This window comes from Melanotaenia boesemani, chromosome 10, assembly GCF_017639745.1.
Source record: "Melanotaenia boesemani isolate fMelBoe1 chromosome 10, fMelBoe1.pri, whole genome shotgun sequence".
In the NCBI taxonomy this organism is placed as follows: Eukaryota; Metazoa; Chordata; class Actinopteri; order Atheriniformes; family Melanotaeniidae; genus Melanotaenia; species Melanotaenia boesemani.
In genome coordinates, this window is record NC_055691.1 from 32,108,198 (window position 1) to 32,125,324 (window position 17,127).

The 17,127-nt window shown below is 37.8% G+C and overlaps 1 protein-coding gene across 1 annotated transcript in view; it reads right to left on the minus strand.

Moving 5' to 3' along the window:
• Positions 1–17,127, minus strand: part of pamr1b (peptidase domain containing associated with muscle regeneration 1b) — a 56,929-nt gene that overhangs the window by 26,782 nt on the left and 13,020 nt on the right. Inside the window, exon 2 of the mRNA XM_041997610.1 lies at positions 15,067–15,245. The gene's annotated coding sequence lies outside the window, so the exon portion shown is untranslated. The remainder of the gene's footprint in view (positions 1–15,066; positions 15,246–17,127) is intronic.

The following is a 17,127-nucleotide window of genomic DNA, read 5'->3' on the forward strand; positions in this document are numbered from 1 at the left end:
GCATATTAAGTGTGTAGATAATGAATTTAAATGGCTGCATGTCCAAGCACTGCGCTGCACCATGCTTTAGTTTTGTAATAAATTGACATATTTTTCATGTTGTCCTGTAATGATTTCAGTAGGTCTGGACCAGATACAGGCCAGTTTAGCATCCAAACGCTTCCATTGTGGAAGCATGCTGTTATACATGGAGAATGTGTTTTGGTATGTCTTAAAAAACAGAAGAGGAAAAGAAAAATAAAGAGGTCTCCTGAAAATAAATTATTTAAACGGACACATATGTTTCTCCAAAATCTGTTTATATCGCTCTTCCAGAAAGCTAAAAATCCTATATCCTCCTGAGACCCGAGAGAAAAAAAGTTTTTCTTTTTTAATCTTTTTATGACAGTTCAAGTATTGTGGTCACAAGAAACATGTTGCAACATTTTTTTTTCAAAAACAATGTTTATTATGTCTTGCTTAATACACATTGTAATGGTGCAGTTATAATAGTGTATTATTATTTGTATGGCTTTTTAAAAACATCCTTTCATTTAATGACCACTTAACAAGATTAAGACAGTAAACGAAGAAACATGAAAAACGTGAAAATTGAAATTCCCTCCATTTTGAAAAGACACTGCATGTGCTGTGTTGGCCACACCCCCACAACAGGGGCATCAGAAGAGAGTTTAAGATGTTTTCTTAAAGGAAAAGTATTAATCACATACATACTATAAACAGTGCTTGACTTAGAGGTCTGAGACTCATGTCCTTCACAGACGACAAAAATGAATTGTTGGGTCTCAGGAGGATATGTTAAGTATTTGGCATATTTATCTACAAATACCGTTTAACTGCCATAAAATGTCAGTGTTTATAATTTTGTTATCTGTATTATTGATCTCCTCTGAATTGATTTTTCTTTTAACAACATCTGGTAGGAACCAAACTTTTGTTCCTTGCTGCACATCGACCCTTTCTTTTGTTGTTAACCTGCTCTCCAGAAGCACGAGGCAGAAGAGGGTTTTTCATGCTGAAAGAAGATGCATGTTCTTATAAGATTTCCTTTTTGTTGTTGAACAACTTCATTCCCTCTTGGTTATGTGCAGCCAGTGAAGTATGTTTATTTAAATCTTTGATTATGTGCATTTATGGAACAATTCAATGTTCTTAATATCATTTGTATATTTGTATGCTGACAGTTCGACGGTGGATTTCTTTATGCCTGCTAAGGTGTACTTGAATAAATCCATCAGTGAACAAGAACTATGGCGTGGTGTTTATCCCGGAGGGAGTTACATACCTTTAGTTACTGGTTGAGTTTTTAGGGATTGTTACTGAAATGCAGCTCCAGATTTGGGCTTGCTCCAAATGTTCACCTCAGACAAGTTTAAGTGGCCACAAGTGGGAGCATTTGTGTGCCGGTGATACAGGTTGCATGATGCAGTAACTCTGGCATATATGCACATCATGTTAATTAGGTGTAACTGGGTAATTTTTCATTTTCATTCAATATAATCTGTTGATTTCCTTAGCTAAGCAACTTTTTATATTTGTTTTAATATGAACAAAATTCCAATTAATTTGGCTAATTACGATTATAAGATTATTGATGTCTCTACAACTACTTAACAAATACACCAAAATTTGTGTGACGACTGAGAGGTTTTATATCTGAGAGGGCGGTCAACAGCACAGAAGCTCTCCTGTATGCTCACCATTTCTGTTCAAGTTGTATACACCAAATTTCCAGGACCACTCTAAGTCCCAACATCTGCTATAAGTAATAACATAATGATACAGATGTGCATTGTAGGCTATTAGTGCTGGAAAAGTACATGGAACTGGCCAATCACTCTTGTGGTGTGGTGTGGAAACAATTGCCTCATCTTGAACAGAAACTTAAGAGGTGGGAGAAGAGGTGGAGGTGGTTCAGAACTGCACATACCTGGTAATTCAGCTTGACAAAAAGCCGGGAATTCAACAGTGAGGTTGTCTTCAAGAAGGGGCAGAGCAGAGTACTACTTGAGGAGGCTTAGATCCATCAATGTCTGCATCAAGGTGTTGTGTAACTTCTGTAAGTCTTTGGTGGAATGTGCACTCTACTTTGCAGCCGTCAGTTGGGGCAGCAGCATCAGAGTCAGTAACTTAAAGAAACTGAAAAAAACTGATTAAGTAGGGCTCTGTGCTGGGGATAGTAGCCCCTGGAGCTGAATGTGAAGAGAAGAATGCCACACAAGTTGTTGAACATAATGGACAGTTCTGTAATCCCTCTACAGAACACTGAGGTTTTGTTTGGTTCTGTTTATGTTTAGCTCTTATTAGGTTTCTGTTTTTGTTTTGTTTTTTTCTTGTTAATGTCCTTTGTTTACACCTTCTGTACTCTAGACAGGTTTTACTTACAGTTTCATTTGTTTATCCCCTTGTGTACAGTGTAAGCAGTGCCTTTTGTTAAGGAATACCTACTTCCTAGATCCCCTGTCTCCTGATCCGTCCTCCTTAACCTGTTTGCTCTTAGGAAAGAATTATACCAGTATATTGGGGTGGTTTTCAAAGATGTGTTTTTTCCAAAGGACATGGAAACACTAAATAGCGGATTACTGGTATTTGAAAATCATGTCCACTACATGTCAGCAATTATAACAGCCACTTTTTTAAGATGCCTTGACAGATGTGTCCAACCAAACAAACAGTTTTTGAGCAGGAAAAACCTATTTGACTCTTAAAATTAACTTGCAATAAACAAGTCTTGTTAACTTTTACACAACAGCATAACATTGCTCATCTCATCATCAGTGTCTGCTGGAGCTAAATCAGTTTGCTGAGTCATGTTTGTTGTCATTTTAATGGGCTCGTCCTATTTTTAGCTGAAGAATCTTTAATGTTCTTTTTTGTTTTTTTGTTTTTTCTTAATCCAAGAATAGGCATTATTCTTTTGTGTACAGCAGTAAAGTTCAGTATGTTTGCACTGCTCAGCTTTCCTTTTTGAAATGGCCATTCTTTTTTTCATCTCTACAACAAACACACTCCAGATGTGTTTGCTCTGGAAATGTCTTTTAATGACACATGTTTTTGTTGTTTGCTAATTTGTCACCACAAATCCAGGATATGAGTAAGCTGGCATTGTTGGAAATGAATGTAAATGAATCTGTCCTTGCAGAATTACACTCAATAACCAAATAAAAACTAAGGCACAAGCACAAAAACTCATTCATTTTGAATGGTTAGACGTGCCAACACGTTTAACTGATGCTAAATATCCAAACACAAGCATGTCATGATTGATCAGTTCACTGATCCAGGAGCTTTTAGGGCCCTGGCCCAACTTTTATTAGAACATGGTGTCAAATTCAAAATGAGCTTTAGTTTTTAAAAATAATTGCATTGTGTTTATTCTCATATGCTGCATCCAAACGTTTTAGTCAAGTGGGACAACAGAGAAAGTGATCTTCTAATCTGACCCCAGCCAGTAAAATCACTTTTGCTTGCTGTTGTTTGTTTAAATTGGTTGTTATTTTGTACAATCGCCTGGGTGTGTTTTATTTCAGCTGGATGCAGTTTAAGATTCATTTCATTTTTTGTTCTCAGCCTAGTGGGACTTCATGCTGTATGTGAGATCAAACGTCTCACTGCAGGAGAACCAAATATCCAAAGCAGTTTCCAAAAACAGCAGGATTTTTAGACTAAAGCAGTTTGCATTTGTGTTTGGTTGGAAAACTGAACATATGCACACAAAATGAAATAGAGGACACATGCATGAAGAGGAAATCAAGCTGGAGGAAGGACAACAAGGGGAAAGGAAATACTGTCTGCCTAACTGCATGTCTACCCACTTCTCACCAACTGTGTAATGTTTTTCCGAACGGTTTTGGACGGGTCAGGTTAATGTAGACACTGACCACAGCTGCAGTCTACACTGTCCACAAAGTACACAGAGTAGATTATTGTACTTATTTTTTTGTATTTTATTCATGAAAAGGATAACATGTTTGATATATTTCTTACTGTGCACTCGTGCAAAAAATTTCTTTTTGTTCTAAATAACCAAAATCACACAGAAAACCGCAAATGAAAACCTTCAGTCTTTTCTGTTTACAGAGTGGTTAAGCTAAACCAAAATGAACTTTGATACCAAGTGGCTGACCTCCACAACATGTGTCCAGGGGAATTCCACCCTTCTTCAAGTCAAAACATAGACTGTAATAGAGCTGGCTACAGAGCAGAACGTTACACAAAATGTTGTGTAAAACTGGGAGATGTCTCATCTTCCAGTTGGGGGGAGACATTTCGTGGCATGTGGTGTATATTGTGAGTTACTTTGAACATAACAGAGAAGTTTTAACTTCTTTAGTTGTTTGTTTCGCCTTAGACGAGTGACTGAAAAGGAAAGTAAATAAAAGAGTGAAAAATCCAACTAAACCATTTTTGAAAAACAATCTTAGTCCACAAAGAAAATGATGCCAAAACAACAAATTCTGCCTCGTGAGTGAAAGTCCTGTGATGTGCCGGCACTGTCATCTTTCAGAGGACTTTGTGGCTTTGTATTATTTTGATTATGGTGTTTGCATGTGTTGGATGTAGATAATTCCTTCATTATATCCACATCTCTCAATCATACCATTATTAAGGTTTCCCTTTCACTCTGAAAGACTTTTCATTTTATTTGTGTGTGTTTTGTATGCTATGGATCATGGCTCCTGTGTCTTCAAGCATTTAACAGCTGTTGTGCCTGACATTAACACACACAGTTTAGTTTAGAATAATCCACATAACTCAGTTATTGATAACTAGTATTCGATCTTATTAATGTCAAAGTGGGCAGAAAGTGTCGTTTACATGTATTATCTATTATACACTTTCTTATTAGACTGAGTTGCACACTGTATTGTATGTTCCTTTGTGGATTTTTATAATCTGCAACCATCTGTGGCTTAAGTGAAAGAACTTTGCATGCATTACAGAATTGGGTTAGAATATTAATACTGTGGTTGTTTTAAATGTCAACCAGCATCATACTAGCTAACACGCAGCATGCGCAGCTCTTCCTAATGGTTCCAATGTGTTTTTGGTATTCCCCTCTGCACTCTCAGTATAGCCTTGCAGTGGCAGTGCAGTTGGTTACACTTATGAAGGTGTGTATAATGCATGTCTGGTGTGGCTTGCAGTGAGGTCACCACTCCTACTGCTTATAGTGTGTTTAGTGTGTTGTTAGGAAGTTTAACATTGGTTTGTCTTTTGTTTCCATTTAAGGTTGTTGCACAACAAACTGGAATGCAACAGTTTCTCTAGAGGTTAAGCCTTCAGTTTACCAGTAAATCACAGTATTGGGGCTGGTTCTTACTTTATAGTTACAAAATGATGTCTGATAGTTATTGCTATCAGTACACGATTTATCTAATAGGCCACAGACAACTGTCATTTTGTAATTTAGGAAGACAGAAGCCTGATGATTCATTCATTCATTCATCATGTTACAGTAATCAAGACAAATTTACTGATGTGGAAAACATTTTCTCATGACCCAGAGATCCTGTTGATTCTGAAGTGCTTTGTGGAAGCTCCTCAGTTGGCAGCATGATTGGTCAAAGGTAATGGGCCTCCTTCCCACAGAGCATGGCGAAATCTCATTACTAGGCACATATAGAGAGTGGTGTAGTGGAGGCAAAAACATTACCAAAGGGCATTTTCCTTAAAAAGAGAAGGGAAAAAAACACTGTTGAATCTGCATGTGTTACAAAACATTTTCAGATGGTATTTGTAAAAGTAAGTACAGTGTAAAACTTGCACCCAATCAGCTTATTAAAAATAGCTTTAATGTATTTATACTGTGTTTGAGATCCCATGGTTCTCTAGAGAGCAGAAAAAAGAAAGAAAAACCTCCATTGGTGTTACAATGGAGCCATGTGGTTTTAATTTGAGGAGCTTAACCTTGGCATCTTATTGCTTGTTTGTGGTCACACAGTGAACGCAAGTAAAAAAATCTGAATTTAAATTTTTCTTTTTCCATCTCCTGCTATAGCAGGACAGTTTCCATTAGATGTCAACACTGGAAACTGTACTGTCCACTTTAATGGTATGAAAGATGTCCACAGCAGCTTTTCTAGCGATGCCAGGAACATCTGCTGCCAGGAGCACAGCACCTTGACAAGCAGCAGTTTTAGTACTTTAACAAGGGAAAAGAGCCTCCAACTGGATGCCAACTGTACTCTTATTTATGTGCTGCAGTCTAAAGAAAACACTATGAGAAAAACCTTTTATTAACCATTTGAGGTTAGCATGTCTACTCCACATTCCCACTGTGTTATGTAATATTATCTGTATAGAGGAGCCATGTCCACATGTTTACTTCACCAGTAATTTCCTCCATTATCCACATAAAGATGGTAAAAAAAAAACATAAGCAAGAGCTGGTGATAATGGCATGATGGCATAATATGAAATAGAAGATAAGAATAGAATAGAATAGTTTGCATGTAGAAGAAGATTGTTCTATATGTGTCACTGCAAAAGGACTGTCACACATACTGTTAATATGAAGCCCAAGCATGTTAAAACTCTCATTTTTACATTTGAAAAATGTCTACAGACATGTCATGCTAAGTTAAATGAGAAATCATTCATTACATTTCACATTATTGCCGTTGCCCATCCATGGAGGCCTGGATACTTCAAAGCCTTTTCAGAGATTGAAATGCATACTATGTTCAGGTAATCAGACCACAGACATTTTATATTGTTTTCAGTGCTTGCTTTTGCTTTTAAGTCGCATGACAAACTGTGTCTGCCTGTCTCAAGTCAGGTCAAATACATTTGCATGTCACAAATTAAGCGCTAAATTTGTCGTCCTGTGTCTCCACCAACTGAAACTATGCAGTTATGGTTGCTCTGGCTCAAAATAATAAAGACTTGGATTTTTTATCCCACTGTGTTTTGTTAATCCCACAGCTAATGGCCACAAAAGCAGTGAACCAAAATTGTACTAAGATCATTGTAGCATCCACAATCTTACCTGTAGATATGGTGCATTTATCTGAGTATATGCAGAGGTTTGGATGAACAATGTGAACTCCATAACCACACAGTATATTATCCATCATGTAGCTGGATTCTCTCAAGAGAATTAAATGGAGCAAGGCCCAGTTAGTAGCTATTACAGAAATCTACTGTTTGAAAATAATGCAAACCTTCTAGTTTGACCCCTTTCTCTAAAACACAACACAGGCTGCTAAAACTTTGATAGGAAACAACTTGTTGTAATAGGGAACATCCACCCAATTACAACTCAAGTCAGCTATGTGCAGACCTTAGGTTTCCATGTTAATAATATTAGTCAGAACTTCTGAACTTTACAAAACATCATTATGGATTTTCATCATCATTAAATTCCCACTGATGTTTCAAACGCTTAGAGCCAGATGGTGGATGAAGCCAAACAGGGGAAACTGTGACAAGGTTAGGTATTGTTGGCTTTTTCTTTGACGTGACACATTGTGGCAAACACTATTTTTTCCTGTTTGTTCTATGTTAGGGTCTTTCATTTCATTACTTTCATTTTTTTAGACTTTATTTTAAGCACCATCCTATTAAGAGGACCCTCATTTGAAAATGGATCGTAATGAATATGCCACCACAAGGTCGCCTTCACTTTCACTCCAATGTGATTTGTCTCAGAATAGTTCCAGTGCTTGTCAAGACCATAAATCTTATCCATTCCGTCCAAATTTATAGAAAGATTTTAGACTTCAGCTTTGAAATCTAAGACACAGCCTTATGAGCAAAGCAACAAACTCTGACATTTAAATTGCTGAATAGGAAAGAACAACTGGGACTGGCAGCAGTAGCTACCTAGCCGGAAAATATATCATTCATGTAATGGAAAGCTCAGCAGGACATAGAAGAAGATAGAAGAAAAGTTTGGTATTCCGGAGGAAGGACAAGGTTCTAGTTCCAAAAGGGAGCCCTGAAATCTTTTGACACAACATCCTACTGGAAATCTCAGCTTCTTAATAAGGCAATTGCATTTCCTTCCTTTCATGTGTGTTTTTATAAAGTAGCTCCTGTTGTGTCATTGCCACTAAAAAATAGCCACAAGGGCAACGAACCATACAGCTGTCTCATGCTGAGCGTTTGTTTGGGTGTATCATGGAAACAGGGTTTCTGTTTAGGACACTTTTCTTCTGTATCCCCTTCCTGTCATTGCACTCAGTGGAGCACCAAGGCTGTGCCTTTGCGGTGGAAATAACTTGGTCAGAGAGATATAAAAGAGCCAAGGGAAAAAAAATAAAAGTTAAAAAGATTTAGTCCAAATGAGGTCAGAATTAGAGACCACAACTGGAACCCCTAAGTTACTCTAAGGCAGAATGCAGCCACTTAAAGCCTGTTAACAGAAACCTGACATTTTACAGAACAAAGCTCCAACTTTCCTGCTCCACCTTTGCTGATGAAAAAGCAGTTTCTCCCCTCTGATCTCTTTGTTTTGTTGGTTTCTATTGGTTATAGCACTTGAAGAGTACCCAGCAGGAGACCAGTGATTTCGACATAAGTGGCATTTTAGGCATGTTTTACAGAACAGAGGCTCTTGATGAAGTGCAACATGGAAAACAAACAGGAGAGGGATCATGGTGATCGTGCTGGCTCGCAGGATATAGGGTGTGGATGTTGAGCACCACCCTCACAATACTTGTTCCATTGGGCATATTTATAGTCATATTCATTTTGTATTTAGTTTTGTGGATGGGTTTGTTGCCCAGCAGCCACCACAGTAACAGTAAACCAGGGTGGTAAACTTTTCTGTAACGCTAAACATTAATATGGCAGTGTTGAATTCAGAAGTGCAATGAAAACAAAAGAAAACAAACCAAATAAAACCAAATAAAATAAAATAAAATAAAATAAAATAAAATTCAGTTCAATTCAGTTCAGTTCAATTATTAATTAAAAATATGATTTTACCATTATTTTGAATATATATAGATCGAAAATACATTTCTCCATAAGTGACTTTTATTATTTGAGTAACATACAAAAAACACCTCAGCACATGTATTAAAGTAATGTCCTAAGTGATCTGTGTGCACAGCACCCTCTCGTGGACAAATATGTAAATGCACACACGTTTGGGCACAGATAGCATATGCATGATTTTTTTTTTAAATATACAGCCAAGTTTTATTATGATAAAGCCAAAAATAAGATCTACGTACATCCTATTCTTATATATATATATATATATATATATATATATATATATATATATATATATATATAAGACCTACTTATCTAAAAAGGCCTTTGACTTTTAGCACTTTCATACTTTGTTTTAATGTATTTTGTACCTTTAGCACTCCTTTTGATACTTTTTCTGTTTTAATCTGATTTTTTTATCTATTTGTTTTTATTATGTAAAGCACTTTGGTTTGCTATAGAAATTTATTGACTCTATATAAGGAAGCAATCATAAATGTATCTCCTATGTGGGCAGCTGCCCTTTAAGCTTTTACATCCTAGATTCAGGATGTTGTTCCTACAACATCCACTTTGGGGATTAGAGCTGTGATTACCATGATTACCACAGGCAAAATTTCTTTCCTTTTTTTTCATTTGTTTTTCCTTTTTCACAGATTCATTTTTGCTTTATTTTTCTTGGTTTTTTTTTGTTTGTTTGTTTGTTTTGTTTTTTGTTGTTGTTGTTTTTGTTTGTTTTGCAGCTCTTCTTTCTATCTGTGGTATCTTTTAAGCTTCTTCTCTTCCATCTCCTTGATGCTACTGATGCTCATGATTGCAACACTGCTGCCTTCTTCTACAGCTCATAGACCTCTGGATTGTCCAGTTGGTGAGCCACTGTCACTTCATCAATCTTTATGACAGGATCTTAAATCTGCCATTCTCCAAAATCTTTTAAGTTATCTCGCACATTTACTTTGAGACTTCCAACCTATACAGACGTTCCTGTATGTTCTTGAAGTCACAAAGTCAACCTTGTTAGACTGATCTAATTATGTTAATATCCCTTAAATAATAGAACCAATATGGTGTTCTGTGTTCTGCTTTTAAAAAGGAATTGGTAAAGTGGGAGGGAAAAGACAAGGTGACATGAGGGAAAAAGTCATGGGTAATAAATAATCATTAAATATTCTAAAAACAAAAAGCACACTGTTATCTTTCTACAAAGATAAATAATGAAAAATCTAAACATGTTTTTACTGACAACATGCATTGCTGTGGACTTGTAATTTTTATTATCATTTTACCATTTTATAAGTTCACTTCAAGAGCTCTTTGATCATCACAGATTCATGCTCAAATCTTTCAGGGCAAAAGGCACTGACGATGTTGAAAGGCCTGAACTAATTTAGTGAAATTTCAAAGACTCGCGATCAGATGACTCATCTGATCTAAGATGAAAACATGTTATTGCAACATATTTAAGACTTTAAGAAAGAAACCAATAAATCCTCCAGATGGCTGTGGAAGTGCGTATTTTCTCACAAAGCTGTTGCATCACGCAACCTGTCTAATCTGATACAACAACCAGTTGAAGAGTAGAGAACGCTGTGGTGGTCACATCAGGTATGGTGTGCTTTTTGAAGACAGTTTCAAACGTAAGACAGCTGTGATGGCCATTAAAAATGGATGAATTTGCCACTACGTGTATCTAAGCATGAACAAAACCTTAAATTCATGCCCGCTGTCTAAATCCAGCAAACAGAATCAGTAATGTGAGAGAAGTTAAGGTGGGATAAATCATTTACATATCAGCAAACAATTCTTGAAAATTCGTCTTCAAAAATGGATGCTCACACAGGAACGGTTGCATAATTAAAAAGTGAGCCAATAACCTAATTTAGATCCCCAAGTTTGATGTTGATACCAGCAGGCGAGCTGCCAGCTCATATTAATAAAACAACTAGTAGCATTCCTCCGCAGTATGGGGTATGTTGAAGTCCTTTCATTTCATCTTGAAATTTCCAATAAAACAGGATTTTAAAACATGTTTGTAAAAATAAATGAATGACATAATAACTAGAGGCATTTTGTTGGATAGTCTCTGTTGTTAATCCTGTTTCCCTCTAGAGGGAGTTGTAGCCTAAAAAGCTATTAAACTACTTCAAGAGTGTGAGGAAGCCCATGAGGACAGAAAGCGAGTTTTTGTGGAAAGAATAATATGCCTTTTTTTCTTGTAATGTCTACAAACAAGTCACAAAATCTTGCACAAATCAAAGTAAGAAAAGAAAATAACCCCACTGCCTCAACACATCACCTTGTGAAGGCCACATAAAACACTTCTCTTCCCTCTCACCTCCATCTCTTGTGAAACACATTGATTTGCCATTGCAAACAGCAAAGTGAAATCTAAATGACCACAGCTGGAATCTCAGAGGAGGAGGAAGGTAAGTAGGAGGAACCACAACTAATCACTTTAATCCTTCTTTATTATTTACATCCCCACAGTTGGGTGAAGCCTGCTTGTTTTGATCAGTTCTCTAGTTCTTTTATCAGCCACTGCCACTACTACCCAGCACATTAAATTATTCAGTTGGGCCTGCTTTGTTGCTAATAGCTGTGATCATTCTTGCTTAAATGGTGTAATGTATGTGCTGACAGCCAACTGTGATACAAACCTGTCCGGTGGGACACAAATCTATCAGTGGTGAGCTCCTATCTGCTACATTAGTAATTCTAGGCACCAGTGAGGCATAGGCAAGTAAAATACACTTTACCATGCATTACCCACAGCCCACACATACAGCCAATTTTGGAGCTAACGTACCATTAGCTTCAAAAAGCTAACAGCGCATAGCCCTCAGAAATTACACTTCCCAAAGGTCAGTGGTGATTGGTTTACAGTTAGCTTTAGTTAGAATAGGAAAGATCAAAACTGGTTTAATCACAATAAACTCTAAAGAATGGAGTTGTAATTAAGATGTCTGCAAAGTGGCAGCAAAATACTACAACTGATATACATGTGTTTACATCTGTGAGATATTAGGATCATCCCATTTGTCTAATTTTAGCCTCCTTGTCTCCATTATCCTTCATCCTCATAACTAAACACTTTGAAAGATGTTTCATTTCCTTAAATGCACCTAAAGAATATTTAATTGACATTGGTTTGCCTTTGAAGCAAGGACGTCTCATTTTATTTAATGTTTGTCACTTCACTCATCTGTCCTCATGTCTGTCTTCACCTCCTCTGCTCACCCATCTGGTAGGAGGGACTGAGACACAAATAGGGGAGTCAAGTGGGGAATCGAGTGTGTGCAAATTGGGAAATGAGATAAGGGGATAGTGTGAGTGGTGTGAAACACCAGTGTAGACTGTGCATGCTACCATGAACAATCCCAAAGGCTTCAAGCTGTAAAATTCAGCTTAGAATCTATGGTTAACTTCCTGATATCTAATAGGTCAGATATGCACTGTATGAGAAGTTTAAAGTGATGGAAAAGAGTAAATGTGAAATCCTTTTGTACTTAAATCCTGCTAAGAAAGGCAAGCTTATTGTTTAGATAGCACGGTTTGATGAGGTGGGATATAACAACATATATGTTGCTCCTGATTAACTCAACCAGTCTGTATTTCACGTCAATTTGAATAAAAAAAAAGAAAAAAGCTAAGAAAATTTGAAGTAAGCCCCATATTTTTGTTTGTCTTGCAGCGTTTGCAGGGAAGTATTTTTCCATGTGGCTTGTTTGCTTACCCTTCCCCCTCAAGGAGTCCTGTCATCACTACCAGTCTCATGGGTAGGAAAAAGGTCAGGATGCCAATGGGTCACTGTTGTGTTTGGTACTTTGGCTTTCCCCCTCCCTTCATGCCGTAACACAACTATTTCTCCTGCTGAAGAACCACAAAAAGAGCTGCAACTGGGACACATATTGTAAATCTTCAGGCTGAAAAAGCAAAAACTTTTAAAGATGGCGCAGAAGGCAAGGTTCAAATGTAGCCAGTGTAAATGATCCTAATTACTATTGTGTTTCACTATAAACAGATCAATGACAAATGATAATTACCACTGACAGAGCTGCCAAACTCTGAGCTGTCCTCTGTCAGCATATTGCTTTTCTCTGTTGAGCTAATGTCTTACTTATACAGTTAAAGACAAATTTGAAGTGCGAAGATCAAATGAATGCCTAACAAGACAACTGGTGCAACAGTTATTTTTTGTGAGCATGTGCTCACAGTTTGCCCCATATGGCAAATAAATATTGAAACAGCACTCCAAAGGCCTGTTAATCTGCCCTTAGGCTGCTAAATTAGTCATTTGAAATAAGGACTATGGTTTTCTTTTCTATATATATTATTTACGTCAAACCTACAAAGTAATTTGCCCTAGTTATAATAAATCATGCTGATAAATTCATCCTCATACATCTGTTCAAAAAGTGACTGAATTTCCCATTTTCTCTGCATAAGCTCGGCCCAAATGCTGAAAAAGGCTTCATGTTTTTCATTAGTGGTTACTTAAACTGGTTAGAAATGTGAAGAGGGCGGGGAGGAGTTGAGCAAGAAGATGCATGTAAACCGCAGCGCTCTCTGCTTGCACATAGCCTACAGTATGCTCATTCCAACGTGATATGAGAGCGAGCACCGCATGCTGTTCGCCTATTAAACTTGAAACCGCTAAATTTTTCACTGAAATATTAGAAAGACATTTAACCTCCATCTCTAATCTTAACTGACCGTATGATCCCCGTGATAGCTAAGCCAAAACTGCATCACATGGTTGAATTTCATGACTTTCCAAAATACGGATTAGATGTATATAAAATGACTTTGTTTGCTAATCTAATGGAGGATGCCATCACAGAGTACTAGGCACACTTCTGTTAGTAAGCCAGTTAGCATAAAGGAAAGAAAAAGAATTCTTTTTCTGACTTATTTAATACGGGATTTGCCATGACAGGTCAGCGGGTGTACTCCAGGAGATTGGACACTGATTCTTTAAACGAGTGGCTCCACAGTACATCTCCTTCTTTCCCTCCACATTTCACTCTTGCAAGAGAGTCCCCCTTGTATAGCACTGAATTTCAATGGCCCGCCACTCTTCTGATTCAACTCTCCTCCACTCCTCTGCTGCATTGAAACCAGATGGAGATGGGGAACACAGTATATCAATAAACCGAGCCTTCTAAATTTCCTCCATAACTAGGAGAGGAATTAAGCATTTATCAGCAATAACTCATTCATTACTAAACAGCAACTGGACTTTTTTTCTTAAAACCTTGAGCCTGTGAAATTGGCAAAGACACTCTAGTGAAACTGCAGTGAATAGTGGGGAGAAAAGGCAGCAGTTTGGTGGCTGTGTGCCATGCTCAGGTCTCAGCAGTGCAGTGTATCTCTTGTAGTAGCAACAGATTTGGTGTGATTTGCACAGGCTGCTTATGTCTGCTCACTGCCTACATTTCTGCCATGATAAGGCCAGGAGAGAAACTGCATCATTCTAGGACCGAGTGCATGACCTCTCAAATTTAACATCAGTACCCTCTACAAAAAAGTACCATGTTGACTATAACGTCAATTTGGTGAAAAAAATTACCTTTTACCATTAGTTACTAAAATGATCTGTTTCTGAAACATTTATAGTAAAAACACATCTCCATCTCCCATTTTTTTTAATCCAAATTTTATCACCATGAAAAACTACAGACATGCTAGATGTCTTGAAGAGATGAAAAATTTTCAGTTCCTGGATTCAATATAAATACTGACAGTTCACTGGACATATTTACTGTCCATACACAGTAGATGCTATGAGAACACTCTATCAAACTGACATATCTCCTAGTTATTATCGAATCATCTCACTTTTTTAGAAAAAACACATACAAGCGCACATACACAAATCCAAAGAATACACATTCATACAGATACTTTCATTGCTAACATAAACCAGGAGACAGAAATTCATCCCCATGGATCTCCCCCCACCCCTCCCTGAATCCCAGAGCATGAGTAATCATCAGGCCCTGTGAAATGATCGTAGCTTTCAACGCTAATGGAAGCCCTGCACATTCATTATTCAGGCCAGAAAACAGACTGCTGCAAAGTGTTGAGGGACCTTTGAGTTATTACTCAGCATGAACTAACCTTAGACTATGAGGTGACATAAGCCCACTGCACTTTCTCCTCCTCTGTCTCCATCGCTTTATGTCTGCGGCCCCTCCCTGTGTCCATCTGTGCTGGCAGACAGGAACCACACAGAGAAGGCGAGATTGTATCACAGCTGTGGCGTTGTCAGACGGCCAGTGATGGGGTGTACTGTGTCGCTGCAGACAGAATGACAGACAGTCTGAGCTCTCTTGTGCCACTATGACGCTTGACCACTGTCGGCCATGATTGGTATAGAGAAACTTTCCCCTGTGTTATGGCCCTCTTGGGGCTGCTATAGGAGGAGGAATGCGACAGGAGGGGCTGTGGCAATGCTGAGGGGGCACTCAGAGGTTGGATGACCTGCCGATAACACAGGTTGTGAAACAGATATGGTTGATATGTGACCATGCCCACACTTGTGCTTAAGGAAAGGGACACCAAGGACCATGGTGCCGCAGACTAAACCAGCCAGTTACCCTACTCGCCTAAAAAGAAACACACATCAGACAGAATTCCAGCAATGCAATTAAGCCGTCTTCAGTATCCATGTCTAGACTCCAAAGGCCATAAGTCCTGTTTTTTAGTAAGTCTTCAACTGAGTAGTGATGGGAAATGACTTATTTCGTACAAGCACAGAAATAGATGGAAAGTGAAATTAGAAAGGGCTATTTTGTTTTAAACAGTAGACAGAAAAACTCCACCTCCACAGAGAAAAACCCTTTTTGTCTGCATGTTTAGAAAAACATGTACATGCAACACTTCACAAAGCCTCTCTTAAGATTGTAGCACTTTTACATGCTTCTGTTCTCACACACAGGGAATTTTCATTCCCCCTGCACTGCCTCTGCTGTCAATCTGCAATGCAGAGTAAATACAAGCTTAAACAAAGCAAATCATTCTTCAGATAAAAACTCCAACATCTAACCTGGCAAAGCTTAGGAGAAGGCTTCGTTAGTAATATGACCACAGTAAAATTACCGCCTGTTTAAGGGATTTTGTTTTTCCCCTGTGTGCTCTCAACTGGATTATAAACAACAAACTAACATGGCTGTTTTTTATGTAGTTTAAAGTGTCTGTCTTCAAGCTATGAAATAACACAAGTATTAGCATGGAGATAAGACTTTCCAAGCCTAAGGCACTTGGAGCATGCGTCAGTGGACCTGTAATTTATTGTGCATTCTTGTCTGCTGCTGTCTGTTTGACTCAGACAATTTAGCATGCCAACATGTTGTTATAAAATGACTCAGTTAATTTGATTAGGAAACTAAGATTCGAGATAGAGTGTCAAAACATTATTCGAATTGTAAAACGTGTGCGAGGGTGTTAATGAGGAATTATTAAAAAGCTAGTTGGGAGCCATTAACTGGGCCTAATCTTATCAGCTACTTTGGGATAAAACTGGGGTGCTTATTGTAAAACTGGATAAAAATGACTTTGTGCATCAGTGACAAATTATTAAATGGAAGACATTCTTTCTGATTGCATTTTGCAAAGGGAAACAGGCCCATATTAATGCCTATGAGTCTACAACAAACATATAAATTTTGTTCTTTTCCTATTATCTGATCTGAGTTCTTAGTTGTTTTTTTCTGTTGATTCATTCCACTATTTGACCATGTAGACTCCTCCTGCTCTGGACCCAAAACCTATACTGTTTAAGATTAAAAACTAAAACTTAACTGTATATGTCAACATTAACTCTCTGGAGAAGACTGCAGACAGAAAAATGAATAAATAAATTAGAGGGTTGTTGCTTTCTGTGAATCACAATGACCTAATGGTGGGCAGGATGTGGCCTTTAAAAACTCCTGAATGCCTAAATTAATTTGGACAAAGTGAGTTCAGGATATTCCTCCCCTCCCTTTGCTTCTTTCACACAGAAGGCTTGTACACAAGCGCCAAATGTAATTTACTTAAAATGGTGAGAATAATTTCAGAGTAGGCTGACTCTGCTATGGGTATTAATTATCATAATGGTTGCGTGGTCCAGTACCGTACAATCCTCTCACAGCCCCCCCTCACACACACACACACACATAAAACGCGGTGCGGTGCACT